At 44.9% G+C, this 19,317-nt stretch overlaps 1 pseudogene; it reads left to right on the plus strand.

The window, feature by feature from the left end:
• LOC129527349 (putative HERC2-like protein 3) overlaps positions 1-18,498 on the plus strand; it is a 36,789-nt pseudogene extending 18,291 nt beyond the window's left edge.
• Positions 18,499-19,317: the final 819 nt, after the last annotated feature.

A 19,317-nucleotide genomic window follows, 5' to 3' on the forward strand; every position in this document is an offset into this window, starting at 1 on the left:
GGTGGGTGGAAATTGGAATAATCCAGGATGTGTCAGTTGATAGATGACACAGGTGTTGGTTCCCGAGCTGCTGAAGGGAGTGAACACAAATAGGGAATCATAAGTAGGGCATCTGAGCAGAATCAAGTCTGGAAAGAGAGGCAGCTCTTTTCAGGAAACTCACTGGCATGAGGCTCAGTTTGATGGGTCACTGGAACAAGAGTGAGAATGAGCAAGAGAGTAAATCTCATTCTGAAAGTTGGTGTAGTGAAGGCTCTGAGGCAGGAAGCCCAGATTCTGCCCCTGTGAGCTGATGGCCACGTGCTGCGAAGCGCCCTGAACCCAGTAGTTAGGGATATGCTTCATGGGCCTGTGGCCATGTCTCCATTTTCCCTCATTGCAGGTCTCTTCTAAATCGCTGCCAGGTGCCCCCAGGTGGAAGTCACTTACCACAGCCCTAGCTAAGTTAGGGCAGTGTTCACCTTCCCATGGTCTGTCTAGCTTTTCTCAGCCACGCTGGTAAGCCCCGGCTTTGTCACAGTCATCTTAGAAATAGCAGTGTCTGGAGACAGCAGCATCCATCCTAGAAACAGCTTTCTCCTACAGAAGTGAGAGACAGAGCTTCCCCCTGGGGCCCGGAGGAAACTGAAGAAAAGGGAATGTGCAGGTGCTGGTACTTGTTTCAGGTTTCTGCTCTTGCAATGCTGGTGAGGGATTGAGGGGTCAGGACTTGCTGCAAAGCCCTGTCTGTGCATTAACTCAGAGGATCCTCATTGAGATGAGATTTCCCCTACTTCCTTGGTAAAGCAGCATGAGCACGTTATTTTATGCCATTTAATTTAAAATGATACAAGCACACATTTTGTAGGAGGGGTGAAATCTGTGTCTGGGGACAGCCCCTGACAGACAGGGTGGCATATGGCGACATCTGTGTGGCAGGTCTGGTGGGAGCCATGGAAGGACCAGGGCAGAGCACGCACCCTCCTAACTGAGGTCTGGTGGGAGCCATGGAAGGACAAGGGCAGGGCACGCACCCTCCTAACTGAGGTCTGGTGGGAGCCATGGAAGGACCAGGGCAGGGCACACACCCTCCTAACTGAGGTCTGGTGGGAGCCATGGAAGGACCAGGGCAGGGCACGCACCCTCCTAACTGAGGTCTGGTGGGAGCCATGGAAGGACCAGGGCAGGGCACGCACCCGCCTAACTGAGGTCTGCTGGGAGCCGTGGAAGGACCAGGGCAAGGCACGCACCCTCCTAACTGATCTCTACTTTGGCTTTGTCAGGATGGGCCTCCTCCAGGCCTAGGCCGAGTGATTGGTGAGCTGGGAGAGGACGGGTGGATAAGAGTCCAGTGGGGCACGGGCAGCACCAACTCCTACAGGATGGGGAAAGAAGGAAAATACAACCTCAAGCTGGCAGAGCTGCCGGCCGCTGCACAGCCCTCAGCAGAGGATTCGGACACAGAGGACGACTCTGGTGGGTGACTCAGGAAGGCCTTTAGTCCAAGGCAGCTCACAAACTGTCCAGGTGCTGGCTGCCACCACTGCCATGTGGGCCTTAGAATGGGATGTCAGGATGCACCTGCAGCTGGCACTCTGTCCTCGGAACCTGCAATTTAAATAAGCTCCCAGGCACCTCCGATGCAGGTGCATGGAGTGGCTGTGGGATCCGGCGATCTGTCTGGAACTGACTTTCTGCATTTTCCTCTCACGTGTGCACCTGCCCCTCTTTGAGAATGTGGTGGCCAGGCCAGGGCAGCTGCACCACCAGTGAGTCTCATGTGGTTGGTGCTGAGCCTGCATCTGAGCGAGTGAGCCGAGGCCTGGTGGAATTGCCCTGCGGTCTCGGTCCATTGCCTCCTCCTCCAGTGAGAGCCCCCGCCTGAGCACACCCAACCTGCCACCTGCCTTTACCTTTCCTCTGCGGTCCCTGACTCTGAACTCTTCAAGTAATGTGGAGTTAGTCAGCACTTTATTGCTTCTAGGGAAGCAGAGGTGAGAATTTAGGGGTGGACCAAGAAAGCTAGATCCTATCTGTGGAGATCCAGGTTGTGGGAGGAGGTTTCATGACATTTCTTAGCTGTTCCTAAAAGACATGCGAAGCTTCACATGGCTGGGCTTGGTAAGACCATCCAAGAGGCTGGGGCTGCCAATATAATTTGTTATTTTGATTATTTTTTTTTAGAAGCTGAACAAACTGAAAGGAACATTCACCCCACTACAATGATGTTTACCAGCACTATTAACTTACTGCAGACTCTTTGTCTGCCTGCCAGAGTTCATGCTGAGATCATGCAGAGCGAAGCCACCAAGACTTTATGCGGACTGCTGCAAATATTAGTGGAAAGCGGAACGACGGACAAGACACACATGGAATGAGAGATTGAGGGCCCAGGGAGTCAGCGCTGGGGGCTGCACACTTGTCGTGTCCGGGTGCGCATGTGGGTGGGTATGGATGTGTGTGGATTCATTTCCTGTGGCTGCTGTAACAAAGTACTACAAACTTGGGGGCTTACGCAGTAGAAATTCTCATGATTCTGGTGGTTGGAAGACTGAGATCAAGGGTGGTTCCTTCTGGGGCTGTGAGGGAGAAGCTGCTTCAGGGCTCTGCCCCAGCTTCTGGAGTTTGCTGGCCTCTTTAGCGTTCCTCGGCTTGTAGAGGGGTCACCCTGATCTCTGCCATCATCTTCACATGGCATTCTCCCTGTGTGTGAGTCACCTCCAAATCTCCCCTTTTCATAAGGACATCATTCAACCTCATCAAACTGATTACATCTGCAGCGGCCCTATTTCCAAACAAGGTCACCTGCCGAGGTATGGTAGGGGTTAGGGCTTCAACATACGAATTTTGCAATTCTGAATTCAACCCATAACACTGGCTTCAAACAACAAATTTGTTCTCTCAGAGTTCTGGAGACCAGAAGTCCCAAATCCAGGTGCGGGCAGGGCCATGCTCCCTCCACAGGCTCTAGGGGAAGGTCCTTCCTTACCTTATCCAGCTTCTGGGAGCTCCAGGCTTCCCTGGTGTGGGGACCCATTGTGCCAGTCTCTGCCTGCGTCTTCACATGGCCCCTGCCCCTGTGTTCTGCATGTCTTTTTCTGTCTCTGAAAGGACTCTTTCATTGAGCTTCTTTGACTCTAATCCAACATGATGTCACCTAAATTCTTACCTACAGAGACCTCATTAAATAAGATCATATTCTGAGTTCTGAATGTATGTGAAGTTGGGGGACAGGCACAGTTTAATCCATAAAGTGTTTGTGTGTGTGGAGAATAAGTATGAGAAATGTGAGCTGAGGGAGTGGGGTGAGTGTGCATGCGACTGAGAGTGAGCACATGTGAGTGTGGGTGGGTATGTGGGTGTGCTCCAGTGTGTGTGAGAACATGCGTGTATTAGTGGTGTGCTGGAGCATCCGCACATATTGGTGAGAGTGTGTTAGCGGTCGATGGGCAAGTGGCTGAGCGTTTGTGTTGCAAGTGTGACAGTGTGTTTGTAGCATGTGGTTGTGTGGGTGTATGTATGCATGCATTTATGTGAGTGGTGTGTATGTCCGTGACAGCATGTGAGTGGGCAGGTGACTACAGTCAGGTGAAGTGGGAGTGAAAGCGTCAGTGCATTGAGCCAGTGTGTGTGTGAGGGTGAGCACGAGGGAGGCATGAGTGTGAGTGTGAGGGGATTACTGGGTGTGCCAATGAGATGAAGTGTAAGTCAGTGAGGCTTGAGTGTGAGGAAGTATGGGTGGCAGCACAAGTGTAAGTGTGCGATTGTGAGCATTTGTGTAAATGTGCATGAGTGCCTTGTATCAGTGTGAGCACGAGTGACGTTATTGTGAAGGCGTGTGAGCGAATGTGAGCATTTTGCTTGTGTCAGTGGGAGGTAACAGTAGGTGTGAGTGTAAAGTGAGAAAGTGGGTGTAGGTGTGAGTGTAAAGTGAGAAAGTGGGTAAAGGTGTGAGTGGGTGAGGAATCGGTTGTGACTAGTGTTGAGTGTGAGTGCATATGTTTTTTTATGCATTGGGAGGGGTAAATGTATGTGAGAGTGCATAGGAGTGTGTGTCAGATTGCATCTTAGGTTGTGTGTGCATACGTGTGACTGGGATTGTGTGTGTGTTAGTGATTGTGACAGTGGTGTGAGTGCACCTGTGTGAGGGTGGGTGTGTGAGTGCCCATGAGTGTGTCTGAATAACTTAGTATGGGTGTGAGTGTGAGGATGCATGTGAGGGTGTGAGAATGTGTGTGTGTGAGCGCATGTGAGTGTGCTGAAGGAAGGCAGGTGTCCTCAAAAGCTTGGATAGCTGAGGGCGGGGGAGGAGGGCGGGGGAGGAGGGCGGGGGGGAGGTGGGAGGCGGGAGGCGAAAGCAGGTCCTGTGGGGCTGTGGGCGGGGTCCCTTAGGGGGGCCCAGCCTCCAAGCCTCAGCCTCCATTCAGGGAGTAGTGGAGTCCTGGAGCCAGGCGGAGCAGAGGTGGGCCCACTGGTGCCAGAATCCAATGGTGTAAACCTAGTGAAAAACTCAATTTTGTTAATGCAGATGTATTAAACTTAGATTGGAAACTGTCTCTACTAAAAATGCAAAAAAAGTATTTAAGTGGTGCAGATTAAATACAAGCAAGATTGTGGAGATATTTACAACACGAAATTAAAAATATAGTAGATACACTGTTGCAAATTACTGCTATTTGAATTATAGATCATTTTCTTATTGCCTAGAAACAATACATAGCTAAAATTCCCTAACTACTTTTACTACACATACTTAGAAGGTTTTAAAAATACCTGTAGTCTCAGCTATTCGGCAGGGCAAGGCAGGAGAATCACTTGAAGGAGTTTTAGACCAGCCCGGGCAACATAGTGAGGGCAGGGCCCATCTCTAAAAAAAAAAAAAAGAAAGAAAAGAAAAAAATGCAGAGATGTTTCTTGAACTACCTTAAAAGCCTTCTTGCACTTCTCACTTTGAATTAGTTTGAATTAATGTACAAACTGCAATATATTTTAAAGGAGCTTATTGTAGAAAATAAAATAAGTTGATAAAAAAATAAGGATTTATCTTTAGGGATTTGTCTTTAGGGACTTGTTACCAAGCATGTCTATTTTCCCTCCCGCAGCTTCTCCAAACAGGCTGGTGTACAGGGAGCAACACCGGAGCTGGTGCATGCTGGGGTTTTTGCGGAGCATCGCTCTCACGCCGCAGGTGTGCGGCGCCCTCAGCTCCCCGCAGTGGATCACGCTGCTCATGAAGGTCATGGAAGGGCACGCACCCTTCACCGCCGCCTCGCTGCAGAGGCAGGTAATGTGCTGCCAGGCAAAACCAGTTCCCTGAGAGAGGCATCCATGTACTGAAGTTCCCTGCCCTTAGAGTCAGGGGCCTTTATTCAGTAAGGAGTGCAGAAAGGGTCTAGAAGTAACAGTGTAGATTTTCTGGAGGCAAGGGGCAGTGGTCCTTGATAATTGGTAAGTTGCTAACCTTTAGTTTACCTGCTTTTAAGTGGTAAATCCTGCAACTACTCGATCATCTGCTTCACAGAATTTGTAGCATAATTGTCTTAAGAATTAAACTAAAAATAATTCTTTTTTAATTAAACACATGCATCTGTAATGTTGCTTTTTTCTAAAGTCCCTGACAATCCTAATCACTAATCAACTTGAGTGTAATTACCTGGCTGTAAAATAACGATTCTCAAAATTTTCACATGATTATTTGCATTATGAGAACAGAAAATAAAGAGAGGCTGGGCGCAGTGGCTCATGCCTGTAATCCCAGCATTTTGGGAGGCCGAGGCAGGTGGATCACGAGGTCAGGAGTTTGAGACCAGCCTGGCCAACATAGTGAAATCCTGTCTCTACTAAAAATCCAAGGAAAATGAGCCGGGCTTGGTGGTGGGTGCCTGTAATCCCAGCTACTCAGAAAGCTAAGGCAAGGAGAATCGCTTGAACCTGGGAGGTGGAGGTTGTAGTGAGCCGAGACCGTGCCACTGCACTCCAGCCCGGGCGACAGTGCGAGACTCTGTCTCAAAAAAAAAAAGAAAAAAAGAAAAAAAATAACAATCTGTAGTTTCTTAATCAGATTTTTAATGCTTGTCGGTTTAAATTTTCTCTTATCAGATCTTAGCTGTGCATTTGTTGCAAGCAGTCCTTCCGTCATGGGACAAGACCGAAAGGGTGAGGGACATGAAATGCCTGGTGGAGAAGCTGTTTGGCTTCTTGGGGAGCTTGCTCACTACCTGCTCCTCTGACGTGCCGTTACTCAGAGGTGGGTGGCCGTCTCTCTTCCCTGTGCCCTGGTGAAGAGTGGCACAGTGCCGTCACTCAGAGGTGGGTGGCCGTCTCCCTTCCCCATGCCCTGGTGAAGAGCGGCACAGTGCCATCACTCAGAGGTGGGTGGCTGTCTCCCTTCCCTGTGCCCTGGTGAATTGCGGCACAGTGCCATCACTCAGAGGTCGGTTGCCGTCTCCCTTCCCTGTGTCCTGGTGAAGAGCAGTGCAGCAGCTTCTCCCCTTGTTTCCTCCTCAGAGTCCATGCCGAGGTGGCGCAGGGTGCACCCACAGGCCTCGCTGACTGCCACCCATAGCAGCACATTGGTGGAGGAGGTGGTGGCACTGCTGTGCACACTGCACTCCCTGACTCAGTGGAATGGGCTCATCAACAAGTACATCAACTCCCAGCTCCGCTCCATCACCCACAGCTTTGCGGGAAGGCCTTCTGAAGGGGTGAGTTTGTGTTCTCAGAATTAATTTAGTTGAACAGTAAACTTGTAGGGATTGGGCAGCTCCGTGAGTGTCCCTGGTCGAGCTCACTGTTTGGTCTGCACTAGGCCCAGTTAGAGGACTACTTCCCCGACTCCGAGAACCCTGAAGTGGGGGGCCTCATGGCGGTCCTGGCTGTGATTGGAGGCATCGATGGTCGCCTGTGCCTGGGCGGCCAAATTGTGCATGATGAGTTTGGAGAAGGCACCGTGACTGGCATCACCCCGAAGGGCAAAATCACCGTGCAGTTCTCTGACATGCGGACGTGTCACATTTGCCCATTGAATTAGCTGAAACCAGTAGGTGAACTTGTGCTCAGTTACTGTATGATAAGGGAATTTGGCTTTACACTAGGACCCAGCACCAACATTAGCACTTGAAAGAACTCGATTCTGGTACTTCAAGTTTGCCTTCCAGGAAGCTGTGTGAGCTTGCGCTTCTGTGGTGAGCAGGGCCTGTCTCACAGGGCACCTAAAGCAGTGGTTCCTGTGGTTTTCAGCCTCAGAGACACGAAGACGGCTTTAGCAACCTAGAAGGTACCATGCGTCTATGAGGTAGTTCTAATTATTTTAAAATGTGAATTTATGAAGTTTACTTTTTATTGAACAACTCCAGTTTTTAAAAAACTTTTTTTTTAAGTTTTTTTTTTCTTTTATTATTATACTTTAAGTTTTAGGGTACATGTGCACATTGTGCAGGTTAGTTACATATGTATACATGTGTCATGCTGGTGCGCTGCACCCACTAACTTGTCATCTAGCATTAGGTATATCTCCCAGTGCTATCCCTCCCCACGCCCCCCACCCCACAACAGTCCCCAGAGTGTGACGTTCCCCTTCCTGTGTCCATGTGATCTCATTGTTCAATTCCCACCTATGAGTGAGAATATGCGGCGTTTGGTTTTTTGTTCTTGCGATAGTTTACTGAGAATGATGATTTCCAATTTCATCCATGTCCCTACAAAGGACATGAACTCATCATTTTTTATGGCTGCATAGTATTCCATGGTGTGTATGTGCCACATTTTCTTAATCCAGTCTATCATTGTTGGACATTTGGGTTGGTTCCAAGTCTTTGCTATTGTGAATAGTGCCGCAATAAACATACGTGTGCATGTGTCTTTATAGCAGCATGATTTATAGTCCTTTGGGTATATACCCAGTAATGGGATGGCTGGGTCAAATGGTATTTCTAGTTCTAGATCCCTGAGGAATCGCCACACTGACTTCCACAATGGTTGAACTAGTTTACAGTCCCACCAACAGTGTAAAAATGTTGCTATTTCTCCACATCCTCTCCAGCACCTGTTGTTTCCTGACTTTTTAATGATTGCCATTCTAACTGGTGTGAGATGGTATCTCATTGTGGTTTTGATTTGCATTTCTCTGATGGCCAGTGATGATGAGCATTTTTTCATGTGTGTTTTGGCTGCATAAATGTCTTCTTTTGAGAAGTGTCTGTTCATGTCCTTCGCCCACTTTTTGATGGGGTTGTTTTTTTCTTGTAAATTTGTTTGAGTTCATTGTAGATTCTGGATATTAGCCCTTTGTCAGATGAGTAGGTTGTGAAAATTTTCTCCCATTTTGTAGGTTTCCTGTTCACTCTGATGGTAGTTTCTTTTGCTGTGCAGAAGCTCTTTAGTTTAATTAGATCCCATTTGTCAATTTTGTCTTTTGTTGCCATTGCTTTTGGTGTTTTAGACATGAAGTCCTTGCCCATGCCTATGTCCTGTATGGTAATGCCTAGGTTTTCTTCTAGGGTTTTTATGGTTTTAGGTCTAACATTTAAGTCTTTAATCCATCTTGAATTGATTTTTGTATAAGGTGTAAGGAAGGGATTCAGTTTCAGCTTTCTACATATGGCTAGCCAATTTTCCCACCACCATCTATTAAATAGGGAATCCTTTCCCCGTTGCTTGTTTTTCTCAGGTTTGTCAAAGATCAGATAGTTGTAGATATGCAGCATTATTTCTGAGGGCTCTGTTCTGTTCCATTGATCTATATCTCTGTTTTGGTACCAGTACCATGCTGTTTTGGTTACTGTAGCCTTGTAGTATAGTTTGAAGTCAGGTAGTGTGATGCCTCCAGCTTTGTTCTTTTGGCTTAGGATTGACTTGGTGATGCGGGCTCTTTTTTGGTTCCATATGAACTTTAAAGTAGTTTTTCCCAATTCTGTGAAGAAAGGCATTGGTAGCTTGATGGGGATGGCATTGAATCTGTAAATTACCTTGGGCAGTATGGCAATTTTCATGATATTGATTCTTCCTACCCATGAGCATGGAATGTTCTTCCATTTGTTTGTATCCTCTTTTATTTCCTTGAGCAGTGGTTTGTAGTTCTCCTTGAAGAGGTCCTTCACATCCCTTGTAAGTTGGATTCCTAGGTATTTTATTCTCTTAGAAGCGATTGTGAGTGGGAGTTCACTCATGATTTGGCTCTCTGTTTGTCTGTTGTTGGTGTATAAGAATGCTTGCGATTTTTGTACATTGATTTTGTATCCTGAGACTTTGCTGAAGTTGCTTACCAGCTTAAGGAGATTTTGGGCTGAGAAAATGGGGTTTTCTAGATATACAATCATGTCATCTGCAAACAGGGACAATTTGACTTCCTCTTTTCCTAATTGAATACCCTTTATTTCCTTCTCCTGCCTAATTGCCCTGGCCAGAACTTCCAACACTATGTTGAATAGGAGTGGTGAGAGAGGGTATCCTTGTCTTGTGCCAGGTTTCAAAGAGAATGCTTCCAGTTTTTGCCCATTCAGTGTGATATTGGCTGTGGGTTTGTCATAGATAGCTCTTATTATTTTGAAATACGTCCCATCAATACCTAATTTATTGAGAGTTTTTAGCATGAAAGGTTGCTGAATTTTGTCAAAGGCCTTTTCTGCATCTATTGAAATAATCATGTGGTATTTGTCTTTGGCTCTGTTTATATGCTGGATTACATTTATTGATTTGCGTATATTGAACCAGCCTTGCATCCCAGGGATGAAGCCCACTTGATCATGGTGGATAAGCTTTTTGATGTGCTGCTGGATTCGTTTTGCCAGTATTTTATTAAGGATTTTTGCATCAGTGTTCATGAAGGATATTGGTCTAAAATTCTCTTCTTTGGTTGTGTCACTGCCCGGCTTTGGTATTAGAATGATGCTGGCCTCATAAAATGAGTTAGGGAGGATTCCCTCTTTTTCTATTGATTGGAATAGTTTCAGGAGGAATGGTACCAGTTCCTCCTTGAACGTCTGGTAGAATCCGTCTGGTCCTGGACTCTTTTTGGTTGGTAAGCTATTGATTATTGCCAAAATTTCAGATCCTGTTATTGGTCTATTCAGAGATTCAACTTCTTCCTGGTTTAGTCTTGGGAGAGTGTATGTGTCGAGAATTTATCCATTTCTTCTAGATTTTCTAGTTTATTTGCGTAGAGGTGTTTGTAGTATTCTCTGATGGTAGTTTGTATTTCTGTGGGATCGGTGGTGATATCCCCTTTATCATTTTTTATTGCATCTATTTGATTCTTCTCTCTTTTCTTCTTTATTAGTCTTGCTAGCAGTCTATCTATTTTGTTGATCTTTTCAAAAAACCAGCTCCTGGATTCATTAATTTTTTGAAGGGTGTTTTGTGTCTCTATATCCTTCAGTTCTGCTCTGATTTTAGTTATTTCTTGCCTTCTGCTAGCTTTTGAATGTGTTTGCTCTTGCTTTTCTAGTTCATTTAATTGTGATGTTAGGGTGTCAATTTTGGATCTTTCCTGCTTTCTCTTGTGGGCATTTAGTGCTATAAATTTCCCTCTACACACTGCTTTGAATGCGTCCCAGAGATTCTGGTATGTTGTGTCTTTGTTCTCATTGGTTTCAAAGAACATCTTTATTTCTGCCTTCATTTCGTTATGTACCCAGTAGTCATTCAGGAGTAGGTTATTCAGTTTCCATGTAGTTGAGCGGTTTTGAGTGATATTCTTAATCCTGAGTTCTAGTTTGATTGCACTGTGGTCTGAGAGATAGTTTGCTATGATTTCTGTTCTTTTACATTTGCTGAGGAGAGCTTTCCTTCCAAGTATGTGGTCAATTTTGGAATACGTGTGGTGTGGTGCTGAAAACAATGTATATTCTGTTGATTTGGGGTGGAGAGTTCTGTAGATGTCTATTAGGTCTGCTTGGTGCAGAACTGAGTTCAATTCCTGGGTATCCTTGTTGACTTTCTGTCTCGTTGATCTGTCTAATGTTGACAGTGGGGTGTTAAAGTCTCCCAATATTAATGTGTGGGAGTCTAAGTCTCTTTGTAGGTCACTCAGGACTTGCTTTATGAATCTGGGTGCTCCTGTGTTGGGTGCATATATGTTTAGGATAGTTAGCTCTTCTTGTTGAATTGATCCCTTTACCACTATGTAATGGCCTTCTTTGTCTCTTTTGATCTTTGTTTGTTTAAAGTCTGTTTTATCAGAGACTAGGATTGCAACCCCTGCCTTTTTTTGTTTTCCATTTGCTTGGTAGATCTTCCTCCATCCTTTTATTTTGAGCCTATGTGTGTCTCTGCACGTGAGATGGGTTTCCTGAATACGGCAGAGTGATGGGTCTTGACTCTTTATCCAATTTGCCAGTCTGTGTCTTTTAATTGGAGCATTTAGTCCATTTACATTTAAAGTTAATATTGTTATGTGTGAATTTGATCCTGTCATTATGGTGTTAGCTGGTTATTTTGCTCGTTAGTTGATGCAGTTTCTTCCTAGTCTCGATGGTCTTTACATTTTGGCATGATTTTGCAGTGGCTGCTACTGGTTGTTCCTTTCCATGTTTAGCACTTCCTTCAGGAGCTCTTGTAGGGCAGGCCGGGTGGTGACAAAATCTCAGCATTTGCTTGTCTGTAAAGTATTTTATTTCTCCTTCACTTATGAAGCTTAGTTTGGCTGGATATGAAATTCTGGGTTGAAAATTCTTTTCTTTAAGAACGTTGAATATTGGCCCCCGCTCTCTTCTGGCTGGTAGGGTTTCTGCTGAGAGATCCGTTGTTAGTCTGATGGGCTTCCCTTTGAGGGTAATCTGACCTTTCTCTCTGGCTGCCCTTAACGTTTTTTCCTTCATTTCAACTTTGGTGACTCTGACAATTATGTGTCTTGGAGTTGCTCTTCTGGAGGAGTATCTTTGTGGCGTTCTCTGTATTTCCTGAATCTGAACGTTGGCCGGCCTTGCTAGATTGGGGAAGTTCTCCTGGATAATATCCTGCAGAGTGTTTTCCAACTTGGTTCCATTCTCCCCATCACTTTCAGGTACACCAATCAGATGTAGATTTGGTCTTTTCACATAGTCCCATATTTCTTGGAGGCTTTGCTCATTTCTTTTTATTCTTTTTTCTCTAAACTTCCCTTCTCGCTTCATTTCATTCATTTCATCTTTCATCGCTGATACCCTTTCTTCCAGTTGATCGCATCGGCTCCTGAGGCTTCTGCATTCTTCACATAGTTCTCGAGCCTTGGTTTTCAGCTCCATCAGCTCCTTTAAGCACTTCTCTGTATTGGTTATCCTAGTTATACATTCTTCTAAATTTTTTTCAAAGTTTTCAACTTCTTTGCCTTTGGTTTGAATGTCCTCCCGTAGCTCAGAGTAATTTGATGGTCTGATGCCTTCTTCTCTCAACTCGTCAAAGTCATTCTCCGTCCAGCTTTGTTCCGTTGCTGGTGAGGAACTGCATTCCTTTGGAGGAGGAGAGGCGCTCTGCTTTTTAGAGTTTCCAGTTTTTCTGTTCTGTTTTTTCCCCATCTTTGTGGTTTTATCTACTTTTGGTCTTTGATGATGGTGATGTACAGATGTGATTTGGTGTGGATGTCCTTTCTGTTTGTTAGTTTTCCTTCTAACAGACAGGACCCTCAGCTGCAGGTCTGTTGGAGTACCCTGCCATGTGAGGTGTCAGTGTGCCCCTGTTTGGGGGTGCCTCCCAGTTAGGCTGCTCGGGGGTCAGGGGTCAGGCACCCACTTGAGGAGGCAGTCTGCCCCTTCTCAGATCTCCAGCTGCATGCTGGGAGAACCACTGCTCTCTTCAAAACTGTCAGACAGGGACATTTAAGTCTGCAGAGGTTACTGCTGTCTTTTTGTTTGTCTGTGCCCTGCCCCCAGAGGTGGAGCCTACAGAGGCAGGCAGGCCTCCTTGAGCTGTGGTGGGCTCCACCCAGTTGGAGCTTTCTGGCTGCTTTGTTTACCTAAGCAAGCCTGGGCAATGGTGGGCGCCCCTCCCGCAGCCTCGCTGCTGCCTTGCAGTTTGATCTCAGACTGCTGTGCTAGCAATCAATGAGACTCTGTGGTCATAGGACCCTCCGAGCCAGGTGCGGGATATAATCTTGTGGTGTGCCGTTTTTTAAGCCTGTCGGAAAAGCGCAGTATTGGGGTGGGAGTGGCCTGATTTTCCGGGTGCGGTCCGTCACCCCTTTCTTTGACTAGGAAAGGGAACTCTCTGACCCCTTGCACTTCCCGAGTGAGTCAATGCCTCGCCCTGCTTCGGCTCGCACACGGTGCGCGCACCCACTGACCTGCGCCCACTGTCTGGCACTCCCTAGTGAGATGAACCCGGTACCTCAGATGGAAATGCAGAAATCACCCATCTTCTGCGTCGCTCACGCTGGGAGCTGTAGACCGGAGCTGTTCCTATTCGGCCATCTTGGCTCCTCCCCCCTTAAAAAAACTTAAACATGTTTAAACACATTTAAATAAACAGCCTTTCTTCATGTAGAAAATGCTCAGTTGTTTTGAGTGACGTGACTTAATGTAGCAGCTACTGTCATCTTAACCTATGAATCAAGGATGCACAGGGAGAAGGAGTCATTTACATTATTTTCATGTAGCCCAAGTGCAATCTTACTATATATTCTTTTCCTTTTTTTTTGAGATGGAATCTTGCTCTTGTCACCCAGGCTGGAGTGCAATTGCACGATCTTGTCGGCCCTCTGCAACCTTTGCCTCCCGGGTTCAAGCGATTCTCCTGCCTCAGCCTCCTGAGTAGCTGGGATTACGGTGTGTGCCACCACGCCTGGCTAATTTTGTATTTTTAGTAGAGATGGGGTTTCACTATGTTGGCCGGGCTGGTCTCAAACTCCTGACCTCAGGTGATCCACCCGCCTCGGCCTCCCAAAGTGCTGGGATTACAGTTGTGAGCCACCTTGCCCGGACTGACTATATTTTCTGTAAAGTACTCTTTTTTATTATTATAGAAATATGTACATGTTGTGGAAAACTTGACGTATATAGAAAATACCTGAGAAGATAGTAACCACCACACTGATGTAATTATTGTTGACAGGTTTGTAAAGACAAATTAACATAGATTATACTTATTATATGTGTAAGTCTCTATCTTGCCTTTAATGTCATTTTAAAAAATGATTATTTTCAGCTATAAAAAGGCTTAGGGGTATGTGTGGCATTTCAGGATTAAGCCCATGGTTTTGATGACTTTCAGAAAGTTTCATTTGTTAGTCATATTGGCCACACGCTGACAGCTTCTGTGTCCTCTCCAGCTCCCTGCCGTGGCCTTTAATGTGAACAACCTGCCCTTCACAGAGCCCATGCTGTCTGTCTGGGCTCAGTTGGTGAACCTCGCTGGAAGCAAGTTAGAAAAGCACAAAATAAATAAATCAACTAAACAGGCCTTTGCAGGTCAGTACATGGTGCTTCTTGATGAAATAGCTGCCGTCTTAAACTTGTGTTGTTTGTACAGTGTTCTTTTATGAGTGAGTTCATGGATGTGCTAAAGTCCTGGGGTTCACGTGGGCTCACCATTTGTTGAGTTGCAGTAGGGAATATAACCCTGTATTCATGGTAACGAGTGTTTTCGAGTCAGCCTTTGTCGCCATGTTCAGAGCCACACTTGAAGAACCCCATGGCTCACACCCTCTTCTCAGTGTCACCCTTTATCCCAGAAGAGAAGTCTGTGTTCACCTCTTCCCTCCTCCCCTACATCCCAGGGCCTTGTGGCCCAGTCACCCTGTTGGACCATGGCTCACGGTCTGTTCCCTGCTGAATCCAGGGGCCTCTGTCCCGGAAGCACGTGGCTTGCCTGTGGCATTCAGGGTGGCTGAGACTGTAGCCTTGCTTGGCTTTGCCTTCCTTTGGGTCTAGAATGCAGCTCTTCTGAGTTTCTTTCCATGTTTCTAGGGAGCTCTTCTCTCTGCTCGTTCTTTATGTCCTGGAAGTCCATGTGGCTTCACCCATAACTATGGCGTATTCTGCCCACTCTTCTTGAGTTTTCTCTCCTCTTGCTTCCACAGACCTACGTTTTCTCCCCTCTTGCTCCCACAGACCTATGATTGCTGCTTCAGCATTTATGATGTAAGCACTTTCAACTCTGGCTCTCCCATTCACATCTCTGGTTGGAGGTGCAGTGCATGCAAATCACAACATGTCCGAAATTCAGCTGGCTTTCTCTAGTAGCTGCCGTTTCCCATCGTGGTGAATGAACCTGTCTGCTAGTTAGTCCAGCCAGTGCCCATGCGACACCTGCGGCCCTCCTTCCTTCCCACCCCATGCTCTCTGTGCTGCTTCTGCGGCCTCTGCTATCAGATAAGCCTTGGGCATTGCTGCAATCTTCATCAATTAAAGAGCTAGTGGGGCTGACAGATTCTCTCAGAGGAGTCTTAGAAGAAGAGTGAAAGCGGCTGAAACTTCAGCAACTTGGGGAACATTTGATCATATTAGTAATAGCTAACATGGTTCTAACTGTGTTAAACACATTGAATCCTGTGTCCTATCAAGTTAGGTGCTTGGAGAGCAGGGAAGGAAGACCCAGGAGGCAGAAGGTGCTTACCCAGAAGAACCGAGTGTAACACTGGGAAAGGTGAGCCCTTCGTCACGGACAGTGTGTGTAGTCGGCAGATTCCTGAAGGGCAGAGTGTTACTCATCGCCATGTGGTGGAGGCTTGCTGCTGGCAAGGAGGGAGTCTGAGCAGGGCATGCCCTTCTCACTGAGTCTTTCCTTCCGCAGGACAAGTGGACCTGGACCTGCGTGCGAAGAAATGTGCGAAGGTGATGTTGGCAAAGTCATCAAGCTGGACAGAGATGGATTGCATGATCTCAATGTGCAGTGTGACTGGCAGCATAAAGGGGGCACCTACTGGGTTAGGTACATTCATGTGGAACTTACAGGTGAGCACATTCTTTGTTTAGTACTTTTGCTTTTTCTTAGAGACAGAATTCCCATAAATGAATACTGATTATAATGATTTGTTATTGAAATCTGTAGGCTATCCTCCACCCAATTCTTCTTCTCACATCAAGATTGGTGATAAAGTGCGGGTCAAAGCCTCTGTCACCACATCAAAATACAAATGGGGGCTGTGACTCATCAGAGTGTGGGGGTTGTGAAAGGTAATATTATATGAGTAATAAAATTCCTGATGTTAACTTTTCATTAATGCATGTGTACATAGTATTTCTTTTTGTTCAAGCACACAGAAAAGAAAACAAGCGTGAAGAAAGAGATAGCATGTTCCTTTGCTCATCAGTGCCTTCTACCAAAGGCCACAGAGGAACTTACCTGCAGTGAAACAATCAGATTTATTAATATTAACTCATTGCAGTGCAGGAGAACACACACCTTGGGGAATGGGTGTCTCCATCAGAGGCAGTGCGCGAGGACTAAGGAAGTTTATGTTGGGTATTTGCGGGAGGGGTTGAGAAAGCAGGGGTAATTCTAAGACAGGATGTCTTAATAAATTTACCTAGCAGGCAGAAAGAATGGAGCCATGCTAACGTCATGATTGGTAAGGAAGCAGTCATTCATATCACCAGGATAGGGGACTCTGTGGTTGTTTGTGGTTTGGATTAGACTTGACTTTAATCACACGTGGTTAAGGAGGGGTTTTGGTTGTACCCTGATTCATCAGTCACAGAGTGGCCTTATCTGATTGTTCGTGTTCTGTAAACTTGTCCTGTCAGTTGTTCTGTGAAATGGCCTAACATTGACATTAACAGGCCAGCTCCTGACTGTCAGGACTGCTTTTTCTTTCTCCTCCCATGACCAGGCTGGAGTGCAGTGGCGCCATCTCAGCTCACTGCAACCTCCGCCCCCGGGTTTAAACAATTCTCCGGTCTCAGCCTCCAGAGTAGCTGGGATTACAGGTGCCCACCACCGTGCCTGGCTAATTTTTGTATTTTTAGTAGAGATGGGGTTTCACCATGTTGGCCAGGCTGGTCTCGAACTCCTTACCTATTGATCTGCCCACCTCGGCCTCCCAAAGAGTTGGAATTACAGGTGTGAGCCACCACACCTGGCTCTGTTTTTCATGCTGTATAAAAATTTAGGACTGAATTTAAGAAATGGAAATGTGCTAATGATGGGAATTAGGAACTGGAAACAATTCTCAGATTATATTTAATATGATACTATTGAGATTCCAAATCAAATCCGTGGCACGCTTTGAAAGGTATACTATGTCTGTTTTAACAGTTGCATGAGAAATAAGTATGTGTATAGTTTTATAAACTCTTGATGCCATAAAGAGATTGTTTGTTTGTTTGTTTGAACCTTGTGGAAGCCTCTCTTTTCATCAAATCACTTAGAAAATGGCTACAGTTGGTGGTGGTTCCCCAGTGGTGAGAGGTTCCTAGAGCTTCTCATGTTACATAAGAACAAATGGATTATTTAATATTTTACTTTAACATTTTTCTTTGCTTAAGAGATTGTTAAAATATTTGCAAATCAAAACGACAAATTTTAGAAATAAGAATTTGGTTTCTTTGTTTTGAGTGACACGTTGCTCTTATCAAAGGACAAAAGAAGTCTTCACGTTATTAATGTGGTTTTTATTCCCTGAGATTCCAAAGGTATTATATGGAATTGTTGACTTGGTGTAATTAAAAACCAAAATGTCCTATTTTAAACCTAATGCAAAAATAAGGAATGTAGTTTACAATGAACCTCCATGTGCTCATTACCTGGCTTTAACGATTGTCACTTCACAGCCAAAATTATTCATGCTCCTTTCTTGTGATTATTTTGAAACCAGGCACTGACATCATGTATTATTTCATCCATAAGTATTTTAGTACCTATCTCTGAAAGATAGACTCTGTAAAAAACAAATAACTACAATGTAGTATGACATGGCTAGGTGCAGTTTTAAGTTCAGGTTTTTATTGGTGAAGAGGAAGATGGATCAGGTGATTTCTGTTCTGTCCTAGCTTTCAGTGCCAATGGAAAAGATATCATTGACAACTTTCACCAGCAGTCTCACTGTACTGGGTTGCTATCAGAAATGGTGTTGGTGCCCAGTATTCATCCTGGGGTTACGTGAGTTATTTTTATGATTGCTAGATTTGCTTTGGGACGAATGGTTTTCTGTTGAATTAAGTTTAATAAATGACCTTTCTTACCTCAGTTGCTATTTTACAAGTAGGTGTGATGGATGTCAGATATTTCCTATCAATGGATCCAGATTCAAATGCAGAAACTGTGATGACTTTGATTTTTGTGAAACGTGTTTCAAGACCAGAAAACACAATACCAGGCATACATTTGGCAGAATAAATGAACCAGGTATGGCAGAATGTTTATATTCTCTCTTCCACCAAATATTAATGAAATACTTATTGTGGACCACAGTGTATTGGAATTTGTTATTTTAAGGTTCTATGTATATGGTAATTCTGTAGAGTGAGTAGAGTGAAATGGAAGTGATGGTCCTACCCGCTGATGACTGGCTGGCTTTTTAAAACAGGATGGGGTGTTGGGGAAGAATTAGAATAATTAGGCTTGTTTGCTTGTTTTTCCATAAAGAAACATTAAAAAAATCTCAAGAAACTAGTAAGTGTTTAGTTGCTTGGCATGTGGAATTGGTTAGATGGAGAGTGAGTTTTTTAATTTATATACATTTTATTATATTTTTCATTGTGGCAAAATATATATAACTTAAAATTAGCCACTTAATCATTTTCTAAGTTTATAATTCAGGGTATTAAGTACCTTAAGTACAGTGTTGCACAACCATCACAACTGTCTCTTACCAAAACTTTTCACCACTCCGATCAGAAACTCTGTACCCTTTAAGCAATTTAACTGCCCTACTTCCCCTTGCCCCAACCCTGGTAACCTTGAATCTAACTTTGGTCTCTATGAATATGACCACTCCAGACACCTCATCTAGATGGAACCATGCAAGATTTATCCTTTTGTGTTTAGCATAATGTCTTCAAGCTTCATCCGTATTGTAGCATGTGTCAGAACGTCATCCTTTTTAATGGCTGAATAATATTCCACTGTATACATATATCACTTTTTTCTTTGTAAGACAGAGTCTCACTCTGTCACCCAGGCTGGAGTGCAGTGGCGTGATCTTGTTTCACTGCAACCTCCGCCTCCTAGGTTCAAGCAATTCTCCTGTCTCAGCCTCCTGAGTAGCTGGGATTACAGGCCTGTGCCACCATGCTCAGCTAACTTTTGTATTTTTTTAATTATTATTTTTTTGTGACAGAGTCTTACTCTGTCTATAAGGAGTGTATATGTTATATACATTTTTAGTTTTAGTAGTTACTGAAGATACTATCACATCTATTTTTGACTCATTTAAATCTATTATTATTTAGTATATTCTCCTCCTAAACAATGCAAAGACCTTAGTTC

Source organism: Gorilla gorilla, chromosome 18, assembly GCF_029281585.2.
Source record: "Gorilla gorilla gorilla isolate KB3781 chromosome 18, NHGRI_mGorGor1-v2.1_pri, whole genome shotgun sequence".
NCBI classification, from domain to species: Eukaryota; Metazoa; Chordata; class Mammalia; order Primates; family Hominidae; genus Gorilla; species Gorilla gorilla.